We start from the raw sequence: 14,899 nt of genomic DNA, 5'->3' as shown, positions 1-14,899 counted from the left end.
GCTTGTTTTTAAAATAAACCAACTAACTGCAGATATGGTATATTTCTTGTATGTTAGTGTGCGAGCAAGTTTAGTTTTACACTGCTTTAGCAATATTCCAGCAATATCACGGAGGGGGACACCAGGAATAGACTTCACACATTGTACCCATGTGGGGAATCAAACCTGTTTCTTCGGTGTGACGAGCAAACACTTTAACCCCTAGGCTACCCCACCGCCCCTTGTATGTTAATGATCCATCATACCTGGTAGATCATACTTCTAGGCTTAATAAGATATGACACCATGCTTGTCTCCCTGTGGGGATTCTCAGGAAGTACAGGCCCTGAAACCCATTTGTGATATACTGGCACCCACATTCACATTGCCATAAATTATGAAACGATTCCAACTGGTTGTCATGTGATTTTGGTTGAAGGATCACATGAACCTACCAAGGGCAGCATCTGCGGACATATGACTGGTTTAACTATTGTGTCCAGCAAGATCGAGCACCAGACTGGTTGAAAAGCTATGTGTGTGGTTGATTGTTCATGTGACTCCAACTGGTGGTCATGTGACTGGTTGAAGGATCATTTATATTCAGGTCTGTGCCATGTGACTGATTGAAAGATCACGTGACTTCTGATGGGCAATGTGTGTGACGTCATTCCATAATGATAAATACTGTGGACCCGTTCACCATCATAGCTTCGTTACCATGGCTGCTTCATAGGCGCACACCAACAATACAGAAAATCCACAGATTGATGTGAAATTCTATCCACGTCTTCCTGTATGAGGTCACGCAATCCATAAAGTCATCAATTCTGACACCTTCAGGGAAGATAAGACATGTAACGCCCTGTATTGTCGAGGATGTAACATTCTCGCCTTGACTGCACCACGATCGATTTGACCAAAGGTTTATTTAATTTCAGCAAACGCCTGGGCCATCCTAATAAAATCGTACCCTGTGGTGTTACAGGAAATCTGTTCACAGCAGTTACCTTCAGTCGCTCGGGTGCAAAGATCCCGTGATCTAGTGGTTATCTGGCCACATGCTTGGTTGATTGGTTGTTTACACAAGGGGCGGTGGGGTAGCCTAATGTTTAAAGCGTTGGCTCGTCACGCCGAAGACCCGGTTCGAATCCCCACATGGGCACAATGTGTGAAGCCCATTTCTGGTGTCCCCCGCCGTGATGTTGCTGGAATATTGCTAAAAGCAGCGTAAAACCAAACTCAGTCAGTCAGTCAGTTTACACAATATTCCAGCTCTATGGCGGCGGTCAGTAAATAGTCGAGTCTGGACCAGGCAATCCTGTGATCAACAGCATGAGCATCGATGGCTTGGTGACTTGGTTGAATCATTCGTGTCACCGTGACCCAACGGCTTTGGTCGGTGCTCATTATATCGATCACTGGGTTGCAGTTCCATACTCAGTTATTTACAGACCGAGGTCAAATACCTGGAATATTGCGACACTAATCAACCAGCACGCAGACTGGTCACGTGGATGGGTTTTTTCCGGGTCACATGACTTTCGTTGGACCAAAACTGGCAGAGCATTATCTGGAAGTTACAGTGTAACGTTTAGCAGGCACGGTGACGGACGGAGCGGCAGTGATTGCACGTTAATGGAGTAGCTACTGGTAGAGAGCTGGGAAGCAGCCAGTGTTTATGATGGCGTCTGTCAAGTGCTGCTCGAATGTAAGTGGGCGTCTTCCTGGCAGAAGCATCACACTCACATAGCCGACATAGCTGAGTACAGAAACACACTCTGCCGTCTGCAGGTTGCTGGGAGAGCAGCCAGTACGATTACATCAGAGATTACCACTGTCGTTACTCCATACATCCCAGAACCCATTTGAAAAGAGTTGATAGCGCTGTCGTAACTGCTGTTTTAATTGGCCGAGCTGCAAAAAATCACTGTAGTCGTACGACTGGGCTACGAAAGTCATCTTAATTACCTCTACCGTAACACCTGTATCTATGGTCTGAACTGTAAATGTCATCTAACCTCTGTCGTAACACCTGTATCGATGGTCTGAACTGTAAAGACCATCCTACCGCTGTTGTAACACCTGTGTCGATGGACATCTTACCTCTGTCGTAAGTCTTGGATCGACCGACTGAGCTACATACATACAGGTAAATACCTGGACCCAGCTGAAAGAAATACTCCTGTAACATGGGCTGAGCTACAGAAAACGTGGGTGAGTGAGTGAGTAACATGTAACCCGAGTCGGCACTATTTCGGTCATAGTGCGACGAGATACACGTACTGGTCGAGGTAGATAACGCTTAGTCTCTGAATAGGCTATACATTATTTTTATATTAAGAAATAAATCCATTTAAAACAAAAAAGGAGCCCCAGTGAGATGGGAGATTCAGATCCTGAACCTGAGGTAATCTAGACTTGCTTCATTTAGGGCTTTAGCATTGCAGGGAGGGCACGACAGTAGGGAAAATAATGAGGTTCAGGGACTGTGAGACAGACTATGGCCGGGGAAGAGTAACGATATAGCGAAACCGAGTCCGCTTTTTGTCACATAACGGTTTATTTATGTACTTGCACTCCCACGTTAATGCCATCACTGAGCTTTCTTCCCATACTGACATGCTGTGATAATAAAGTACTGTTCCAAGCGGTGTACTCTAAGCTCACAGCTACAGATTACTGTCTTGAGCACATAAAACACGTGCAGCACGGTGAACTATGGTCCGCGCAACATGTATCGGAACATTGATGTGTTGCACGTGACCATTGAACCTTCATCTGAGCGTTTAACTGTGCACCAGAAAACGATAACTGGAATTGACATTAGCTTGGAAATAGTAAACATAACAATATGTAAATATCAACACCAGCCCTATACGCCTCGCCATTGATATCTCGCTGCCGGACAGTGAGTATGGCTGTTTTCAAAACCTGAGGGAAGAACGATTTTAGTTTTGTTAATATTTTCCTTTGGTAGTATACACGTGCTTCGGATGTACCACGTGACTATGATCATTTCCCCAGCTCCAGGTGCAGAAGCAAGAACCTGATGCAAAAACGAAATACATGTTGAAACTTTCTGATTTCCTTGAAATAGAGAGAGTGAGTTAATATTTAACTTTAATCACTACCTTGAAATTGAAAACGAATGTTAGGGCGATCGATCTACGCTGTTGGGTACTATAACATGCAGTCAGTAGAAACCCGCGTCAGGACAATCATGGGAAACTCGGAAACCCCGCGTCAGGACAATCATGGGAACCTCGGAAATCAGGACAATCATGGGAAACTCGGAAACCCCGCGTCAGGACAATCATGAGAAACTCGGAAACCCCGCGTCAGGACAATCATGGAAAACCGGAAACCCCGCGTCAGGACAACCATGAGAAACTCGGAAACCCCGCGTCAGGACAATCATGGGAAACTCGGAAACCCCGCGTCAGGACAACCATGAAACCCCGCGTCAGGAGAAACTCGGAAACTCGGAAACCCGCGTCAGGACAATCATGGGAAACTCGGAAACCCCGCGTCAGGACAATCATGGGAAACTCGGAAACCCCGCGTCAGGACAACTCATCAGGGGAAACTCGGAAACCCCGCGTCAGGACAATCATGGGAAACTGAAACCCCGCGTCAGGAAACGGAAACCCGCGCGTCAGGACAATCATGGGACAATCATGGAAAACTCGAAACCCCGCGTCAGGACAACCATGGGACTCGGAAACACCCCGCGTCAGGACAAATCATGGGAAAAACCCCGCGTCCCGCGTCAGGACAACCCATCAGGACAACCATGGGAAACTCGGAAACCCCGCGTCAGGACAACCATGGGAAACCGGAAACCCCGCGTCAGGACAATCATGGGAAACTCGGAAACCCCGCGTCAGGACAATCATGGGAAACTCGGAAACCCGCCAGGCATGGGTCGGAACCCGCGTCAGGACAATCATGGGAAACTCGGAAACCCCGCGTCAGGACAATCATGGGAAACTCGGAAACCCCGCGTCAGGACAACCATGGGAAACTCGGAAACCCCGCGTCAGGACAATCATGGGAAACTCGGAAACCCCGCGTCAGGACAATCATGGGAAACTCGGAAACCCCGCGTCAGGACAACCATGGGAAACTCGGAAACCCCGCGTCAGGACAACCATGGGAAACTCGGAAACCCCGCGTCAGGACAATCATGGGAAACTCGGAAACCCCGCGTCAGGACAACCATGGGAAACTCAGAAACCCCGCGTCAGGACAACCATGGGAAACTCGGAAACCCCGCGTCAGGACAATCTCAGGAAACCATGGGAAACCCGGAAACCCGCGTCAGGACAAAGATGGAAAGCATGGGTTAGCCTAGTGGTTCGTTCGCCCGTCGCGCCGAAGGCCTGGGTACAATGAGTGAAGCCCATTTCACACACACACACACACACACACACACACACACACACACACACACACACACACACACACACACACACACACACACACACACACACACACACACACACACACTATATTGCTGGAATATTGCTAAAGGCGGCGTAAAACTAAACTCACTCACCCACACTCGCGTGATAACAAAACATCTTGTAGAGAATACGATCCAGGACAAGCATTAGAAATGGGGAACATTTCCTAGTACAAGCATTGGGTAACGAGGAACACTCCCCATGACAAGCATTGGATAATGAGGAGCGCACGCACGCACGCACAGACACACACACACACACTCGCGCGGACACGGACACACACACACGGACAAGCTTTGGGTAATGAGGAACACTCCCCAGGACCAGCATCTGGTCACAGGGAACACGCTCCAGGACAAGTAAGGATACTGGGGAACCCGTCTCCTGGACAAGCACTGGGTACCTTGGAGCACGCTCCAGGACAACACGTTCCAGACGGCTAACATGTGCATCATGGTGTTTTCAGCCTGTCCACAAGCTCCGTATAAGGATATTTTGTGTTTTTAAAAATGCATTCTCGAGGAGACTGCAACATATGCCTTTACGTTTAACAACTCGCCCCGCAATATGCCTGCGAAGTCAGCAAATGATGATTTCATTTTCTACAACAAATTAAGATGTTTTAAAATTTATGAAAACTGGGCTATCTGTGTTGTGATGATTGACTGCCTGCGGTGCCAAACTGTCGGAAATTACCATAAATGCTTTTTGTATGTTGTGTGTTGTGAGACTGACTTGTAGCCTTTGGAACAGCCGTTAAATTAGAACTTTAAGAAGGTTATTAATAATGTCGAGCAAGTAATACACGTGCTGGCTCATGTATGAGTTATGGTTTATAGTCGTAGCGCACGGAGTACTGGCAACGGATGCCGTTCCCGGCTACATCGTCAGTGTCGGCTGCGTCGTGGTTATGAAACAGCGCCGTTAAAGCAGCAACCAGATGGTTCCCGCAATTCTTCTGTCAGTTCTAACTTCTACACTTCTCAAGATTACGTATATGATGATGATCTTCTCAAGCGGTTCGTGTAGAAATTTCAACCAGATGTTTTGGTTTAGCGTTAATTATTTCTTAAACCGCAAGATTCCATGTGGTCTTTGTGAGCATCTTTATGGGTGATACTAATCAAAGAACCACGGTATGTAGTTGAAATCCTCAGCATTAAATCCAGACATCCTTCTTCCTTGAAGACGGCAACAACATATATACTGGTAAAGAAACAATATAAGGAAGTTGTGCCATGCTTGCACGTCATGCCTGCGTCCTACCTTTATCATACCTGTGTCATACCTGCGTCACACCTGTGTCATGCTTGTGTCGTGCCTGCGTCATATCTGTGTCATGCTTGTGTTGTGCCTGCGTCATACCTGTGTCATGCCCGTGTTGTGTCTGCGTCATACCTGTGTCATGCTGTGTCATACTGTGTCATACCTGCGTCATACCTGCACCATACCTGTGTCATACCTGCGTTTGTATCATGCTTCATGTGTACGAAGGTGTCAATCTTGAAATCTTCGTGTGGTGTATTATACCGTTTTATGTTTGTGTCGTGTCGTGTTTGTAAGGATCCGTATGCTTCTATGTGACTGTGTCATGTGCTTGCTATGCTTGGGGCGGTGGGGTAGCCTAGTGGTTAAAGCCTTTGCTCGTCACAACGAAGACCAGGGTTCGATTCTCCACATGGGTACAATGTGTGAAGCCCATTTCTGGTGTCCCCCGCCGTGATTATTGCTGTAATATTGGCAATAGCGGCGTAAAACTAAACTCACTCACTAACTGCTATACGTGTGTCGTGTGCTGCGTGTGCTGCGTGTGCTTGTGTCATGGTTGGTATGTTTGTGTCATGTTTTTGATGCGTTTGTGTCACGGTTCGTATATACTTGTGCCATGCTTAACATGTTTGTACAATAATTCCTAATTTCCTTAGAGCGACAACAGACCCCCACCGTCTTGTTCACGAGGGGATGGAACATAAGATCACCAAGTACGCCAACTCCTGTCTGTCTGTGACTGGCCAGGATGCCAAATGGGATTGGCATCTTGTTGAAAGTGGTACTTAGTCTTGTCATCAACACCCATTTGTTCCAAGAGTTGAATCCAAGAAGGTGTTCAATTACCATGGTAACTGTCAGTGTTAAGTCTTTGATCTCCATGTCTTGCTGATTACTACCTGCCGATATGACCGAGATAGGATCTTGTTCCGTTATAAATCTCCTTATAAATAGAAACTGTGCATCTAACAATAATTAGCAACCTGCATCACCATGCACCTCAGTCGGGTTCTACTGCAACAGTGTTGGTTAGTGTAGGTGTATTGTAACAGTAGTGTATTGTACTGTAACAGTTGTGTTTTGTAACAGTGTAGAGTAACAGTGCAGTGTAACAGTAGTCTATTGTAACAGTGTTGGTAAAAGTGTAGTATATTGTAACAGTGTACTGTATTGTAACAGTGTAGTCTAGTGTAACAGTGTAGAGTAACAGTGCAGTGTAACAGTAGCCTATTGTAACAGTGTTGTGTAAAAGTGTAGTACATTGTAACAGTGTACTGTATTGTAACAGTGTAGAGTAACAGTGCAGTGTAACAGTAGTCTATTGTAACAGTGTTGTGTAAAAGTGTAGTATATTGTATCAGTGTACTGTATTGTAACAGTGTAGTCTAGTGTAACAGCGTAGAGTAACAGTGCAGTGTAACAGTAGCCTATTGTAACAGTGTTGTGTAAAAGTGTAGTATATTGTAACAGTGTACTGTATTGTAACAGTGTAGTCTAGTGTAACAGTGTAGAGTAACAGTGCAGTGTAACAGTAGCCTATTGTAACAGTGTTGTGTAAAACTCTATTGTAACAGTGTACTGTATTGTAACAGTGTAGTCTAGTGTAACAGTGTAGAGTAACAGTACAGTGTAACAGTAGTCTATTGTAACAGTGTTGTGTAAAAGTGTAGTATATTGTATTCATTGAGTATTGTAACATTGTAGTTTAGTGCAATACTGTGGTGTATCCTAACTGTGTGGTGCATTGTACCAAAATAGTGTATTGTAACATAGTATAGCAGTGTGGTGTAATGTAACACTAGTGTATATTGTAGGTGTAGGTTACTGTAACATTGTAGTTTAGTGCAATACTGTGGTGTATTTTAACTGTGTTTTAATAGTATCATGTATTGCTACATCGTAGTCTATTTTAAATGTTTTTTAATAGTATGACGTATTGCTACATCGTAGTCTATTTTAAATGTGTTTTAATAGTATGATGTATTGCTACATCGTAGTCTATTTTAAATGTGTTTTAATAGTATGATGTATTGCTACATCGTAGTCTATTTTAAATGTGTTTTAATAGTATGATGTATTGCTACATCGTAGTCTATTTTAAATGTGTAGTATATGGTAACATAGTAGTAAGGTGTAATATGACAGTGTAGTGTTATAGTCTGCTGTAGGTGTAACCTTGTGGTGTATTGTAACACTGATGTATGTCAGGGTGTATTGTAACACTGGGGCATGTCGTTGTGGTGTATAGCAATGTATAGTTTGTGGGATGAGTTCTACTAATGCCCCACAGCTGCAGATTATGCTGTATGAGTGTTACATAAGTGTTATGACTGCGTTACACTTCCATACGGGTGGGCTGCCCAACACGAAGAAGTTCACTGAAGTCTACATAATTAAAACATATTGACTGACTCGCCATCCTGTAGAGACGTTCACTGTTGCATCTCCGGCAGTTTTTTCTAATTCCTATTTCCGAACTATTGCCAACTGTAATTATTCGATGCTGTGGTTGTACCAACACTTAGTTACGGCTTTGAAGTGTAGGGCTTTGATAATATTAAAAACATGAAGGTGTCTCAGGTTTTAACAGAAACCTTCTGTTGTTGGAGTCAGTACACCTAAACGCATATTATATAGGCAGTTTATGGTTTAATGGTTACACATATGGCTACATTTTGGGCCTGTTCAGTAAACGGAAAAATACGTAACGTACTTGTAATATGTACCACCGTCGTGTAAATATGCATAAATATAAACAGATATCGCGTGATTAATCCATTATAGTTCCACTGGTTTTAAATATTGATTTACTCAATGCGTTTTGGTTTTGGTATTTGGTTAAATCTTTGGTAAAGCAAAGACGCATCTTCAAATTACTGTGTGTTAGTTTTCATAACTGAGCTGAAACTGAAACCACACTTTTATATTTTACCCAGAAATAGATGAATATTTATATTACAGTTCAGATCGTGCAGTCATCGCCTCCTCGCTGAGGTTGGACGATGGAACTGTATCCCACCACTGACAAAAAACACGATACTTCTCACCTTGATGAAATAGGGAATGGACATCAAGATGTCTCACATTGCACCCTTCTCAATAACCATAGACCAGTGTGCACAGCACGTCTGCATCGCAACTAGACAAACGATTTTATATGTAATATTCTGTTAGATGGTATAAAATCTAATTGAGTAAGTTTAGTTTTACGCCGCTTTTAGCAATATTCCAGCAATATCACGGGGACACCAGAAGTGGGCTCACATTGTACCCACGTGGGGAAACGAACCCGGGTCTTCGGCGTGACGAGTGAACGCTGTAACCACTAGGCTAGCCGCCGCCCCGATCACTTGTAATGGAAACCTGTAAGTCTTCTGTTAAAATCTCAACTCTGTTAAACTCAAAACACACTCGCACGCACGCGCATGTTTCTATGTGTGTATACTATAGTATATAGACGTTCCGTTGTGTTGAATCAACTTATGTCACCATGCTATACTTCATATGCCGTGATGTTGTGTTTCTTCGAATTGTCATTGCGTCTGCTGTTGATCACTAGAATGTCTGGTCCAGACTCGATTATTTACAGACCGCCGCCATATAGCTGGAATATTGCTGAATGCCGCGTTAAACAACAACCAAACCAAACCCAACCAAATCACCGAATTGTCAACGATGTACCTGTGTACGTGTACACGTGTACGCCTTATGAGACGGACGACTCTTCAGTGACAGTCTCGCCAGACACTAAGCGCCCCTGCAGTCTGAAGTGAACCAGACAGACCTGCCGCCATGGAAGCCATAAAGCTGCGTGTTCAAAGTGTGATGTCCTTTAATGTCCTTTACATAATTCTCAGGCACTATTGAGGAAGGTTCAGAATCTGGGCTTCAGTAAAGCCAAGAAGACCGTCACAGACAGATTCAGCGTACTGTAGCGCTTCTATTCCCCTACACTAACAAACACCCAGGTGGATGACCAAACACAGTTCTGCCTAAAGACCTTGAACTTTCATGTCGACCTTGGTCCTGGATCTGACAACCATCTCCAAGGATGGAACTCTTATCTAACCAAATAACGTCATTTATACAACATGTTCTGGAGCACTGGGGTTATAGCAAGTCTGGTTCTGAGCAGGATTGATGACTCCTCTTTAGGTTTGGATACAAAATGCATCTTTTTAACTTCTTGGGGTTATTGCCACTGTCAGGCATTCAGTCAAGATGGACTGGTTCTCCTGTTGATCAAGACTGCGTTATATTGTGTCTTTAAATGTCACACAAACAACACATCAAACAATATCCTTAACTGTTTAAGTGAAATAATACTGAATTGGGTATTTGTGCAACATACTGAGCAGCACTGTGTTACTTTCTTTAAAGTTTGAAGAGAGAAACTCAAAACAAAACCAGTGGTTTTTGATACTGTACTGTAGGCATTGGTAGACTAGCTGCCTGTAGGGTAACTGTTTAATGTAGTGTCACAGGGTAAAGTATTGGGGGCAAGTGTTTGAAGGTAATGCATTGTAAAATTGTTGTATTCTGTAACATTGTAGTGTATTGCAACAATGTAGGGTAGTGTAACTTGTACTGTATTGTAACATTGTTGTTATTTCACATGGTTGTGTAATGTAACAGTGTAGCAGATTGTAACAATTAATGAGTATAACATTTTAGTATTTTCTAGTAATGGACTATACTGTAACAATTTAGTTTTTATAACAGTGGAATGTATTGTGACATTCAACTGTATTGTAACATTTAAACATGTGAAGTATTGTAACAATTTAAACATGTAGTGTGACATTGTATTGTAGAATGATATAACAATGTAGTGTATTGTGACAGTGTGTTGTATTGTAGAGTGATATAACAATGTAGTGTATTGTGACAGTGTGTTGTATTGTAGAGTGATATACCAATGTAGTGTATTTTTGCAACACTGTGTGTAATGTAAAAGCTATGGTCCTTCAGAGTGGCAAGTAAATGCTTTATCAACAACCCAACTACTACTCTATACACCTTACACTTTCTCAAACAACTCAGTACATTATATATTACATAAGCCCAACAGGATTGTATGTTTGCAATATTCACTCATATCTTTCTCATTTTGGAAAACATAAATTGTTGCTAACACACCAAGTATACAATTACTGTTAATTTGGCTACTTAGTGCACAGCTGTGACAGAAGCATTATTCAGTTTCTAATTGATCAATGACAATTAAGTCAGGCAGCGTGACAACAGTGACGACACAATGGCCTTTAGCAAACTAGGCTACATCACTGTATATAAGTGTGTCAGGAAGCATTGCTGCTCCACAGCCATATGTGTCAGGGGACATCACCACATACAGACAGATGTGTCAGGGGACATCTCCAGCCCACAGACAAATGTGTTCAGGGGACATCACCACATACAGACAGATGTGTCAGGGGACATCTCCAGCCCACAGACAAATGTGTCAGGGGACATCACCACATACAGACAGATGTGTCAGGGGACATCTCCAGCCCACAGACAAATGTGTGACATCACCACATACAGACAGGACATCACCACATACAGACAGATGTGTCAGCAGACATCACCACATACGGACAGATGTATCAGGGGACATCTCCAGCCCCCACAGATAGACAGATGTGTCAGGGGACATCTCCAGCCCACAGACAAATGTGTCACCAACACATACAGACAGATGTATCAGGGGACATCTCCAGCCCACAGACAAATGTGTTAGGGGACATCTCCAGCCCACAGACAAATGTGTCAGGGGACATCACCACATACAGACAGATGTGTCAGGGGACATCACCACATACAGACAGATGTGTCAGGGGACATCTCACCCCATCAGACAGATGTGTCACAGGGACATCACCACATACAGACAGATGTATCAGGGGACATCTCCAGCCCACAGACAAATGTGTCAGGGGACATCACCACATACAGACAGATGTGTCAGGGGACATCACCACATACAGACAGATGTGTCAGGGGACATCACCACATACAGACAGATGTGTCAGGGGACATCACCAGCCCACAGACAAATGTGTCAGGGACATCACCACATACAGACAGATGTATCAGGGGACATCTCAGATGTGTCAGGGACATCACCACATACAGACAGATGTGTCAGCAGACATCACCACATACAGACAGATGTGTCAGGGGACATCACCAGCCCACAGACAGATGTGTCAGGGGACATCACCACATACAGACAGATGTGTCAGGGGACATCTCCAGCCCACAGACAAATGTGTTAGGGGACATCACCACATACAGACAGATGTGTTCAGCAGACATCACCACATACAGACAGATGTGTCAGCAGACATCACCACATACAGACAGATGTATCAGGGGACATCTCCAGCCCACAGACAAATGTGTCAGGGGACATCACCACATACAGACAGATGTATCAGGGGACATCTCCAGCCCACAGACAAATGTGTCAGGGGACATCACCACATACAGACAGATGTATCAGGGGACATCTCCAGCCCACAGACAAATGTGTTAGGGGACATCACCACATACAGACAGATGTGTCAGCAGACATCACCACATCAGACAGATGTGTCAGCAGACATCACCACATAGACAGATGTGTCAGGGGACATCTCCAGCCCACAGACAGATGTGTCAGGGGACATCACCACATACAGACAGATGTGTCAGCAGACATCACCACATACAGACAGATGTGTCAGGGGACATCTCCAGCCCACAGACAGATGTGTCAGGGGACATCACCACATACAGACAGATGTGTCAGGGGACATCTCCAGCCCACAGACAAATGTGTTAGGGGACATCACCACATACAGACAGATGTGTCAGCAGACATCACCACATACAGACAGATGTGTCAGGGGACATCTCCAGCCCACAGACAGATGTGTCAGGGGACATCACCACATCAGACAGATGTGTCAGCAGACATCACCACATACAGACAGATGTATCAGGGGACATCTCCAGCCCACAGACAAATGTGTTAGGGGACATCACCACATACAGACAGATGTGTCAGGGGACATCTCCAGCCCACAGACAAATGTGTTAGGGGACATCACCACATACAGACAGATGTGTCAGGGGACATCTCCAGCCCACAGACAAATGTGTCAGGGGACATCACCACATACAGACAGATGTGTCAGGGGACATCTCCAGCCCACAGACAAATGTGTTAGGGGACATCACCACATACAGACAGATGTGTCAGCAGACATCACCACCCACAGACAGACATCACCACATACAGACAGATGTCAGACAGATCACCACATACAGTCATGTGTCAGGGGACATCACCACATCAGACAGATGTGTCAGCAGACATCACCACATACAGACAGATGTATCAGGGGACATCTCCAGCCCACAGACAAATGTGTCAGGGGACATCACCACATACAGACAGATGTGTCAGCAGACATCACCACATACGGACAGATGTATCAGGGGACATCTCCAGCCCACAGACAAATGTGTTAGGGGACATCACCACATACAGACAGATGTGTCAGCAGACATCACCACATACAGACAGATGTGTCAGCAGACATCACCACATACAGACAGATGTATCAGGGGACATCTCCAGCCCACAGACAAAATGTGTCAGGGGACATCACCACATACAGACAGATGTATCAGGGGACATCTCCAGCCCACAGACAAATGTGTCAGGGGACATCACCACATACAGACAGATGTATCAGGGGACATCTCCAGCCCACAGACAAATGTGTCAGGGGACATCACCACATACAGACAGATGTGTCAGCAGACATCACCATATACAGACAGATGTGTCAGCAGACATCACCACATACAGACAGATGTGTCAGGGGACATCTCCAGCCCACCGACAGATGTGCTAAGGAACTCCGTCAGCAACAGACAGATGTGTTGCAAGATATCCCAGTCTATGAGCGATGTGTCAGGGCGTGTCCTGAATCCCACATAGAAAGATGTGTCAGGGGACATCCCCACCCCACCGACATTTATAGAGAGATGCATCATGGGGACATCCCCAATCTGTCTCAGACAGGTTTGTTGGAAGACATACCACTCTATGACAGTTGTGTCAGGGGGCATCCTGAACCCCACATAGAAAGATGTGTCAGGGGACATCCCCAATATGTCTCCGACAGATTTTTGGGAAGACATACCACTCTATGACAGTTGTGTCAGGGGGCATCCCCACCCCACATAGAAAGATGTGTCAGGGGACATCCCCAGTCTGTCTCAGACAGATTTGTTGGAAGACATACCACTCTATGACAGTTGTGTCAGGGGGGCATCCTGAACCCCACATAGAAAGATGTGTCAGGGGACATCCCCAATATGTCTCCGACAGATTTTTGGGAAGACATACCACTCTATGACAGTTGTGTCAGGGGGCATCCCCACCCCACATAGAAAGATGTGTCAGGGGACATCCCCAATATGTCTCCGACAGATTTTTGGGAAGACATACCACTCTATGACAGTTGTGTCAGGGGGCATCCCCACCCCATATAGAAAGATGTGTCAGGGTTGCCCCAACCACAGACACGTGTCATGGCACCTACCCTATGTAGACAAATGTATCCAGAGACATCCCCATCCAACCCACAAATAAAGCACGCCTCACTAGTTACAGAATAATGCAAGCAAATAGTAAGCAGCACTAATCATTAAAGTTTCACTTTCTCAATTTCCATGATTTCATTTCCAAATGACTGAAGTCGTGACAAAATGTGACTTATGTTATATTGAAATGCAAGAAACATTTTTGGTAACACACATTTTATTAAAGCATCATCCACAAAAGCCTCTGTTTACATGTTTCCCAACCACAAATCTGGACAGCTCTATATGAGATGAGCTGCACCTGTCAGTTCAGCTCAGGAGGTTCGACACATTGTGACAATGTAAGGCACATAATAATCTGGAGGTAATCTGTTATTTTGAATATTTCAGTCATGTCCCCTCTACCGACATTTGGGTCATCATCATCCATTTCTGATGATTGGGGTTAGCTTTTTTCAGTTGATGCTTTGTTTCCTTGAAGTTCCATCACTTGTTGCCAAGGAAGATGGCTACTGGTAGTAGTTTGACACGTATCAAACTGACTAACACCTTAATGATATCTCCGAGAGATTACTGAC

Source organism: Haliotis rubra, unplaced genomic scaffold (genome assembly GCF_003918875.1).
Source record: "Haliotis rubra isolate DU_JTF1 unplaced genomic scaffold, ASM391887v1 Scf345, whole genome shotgun sequence".
NCBI classification, from domain to species: Eukaryota; Metazoa; Mollusca; class Gastropoda; order Lepetellida; family Haliotidae; genus Haliotis; species Haliotis rubra.
Note: the sequence above shows the minus strand (reverse complement) of the source record.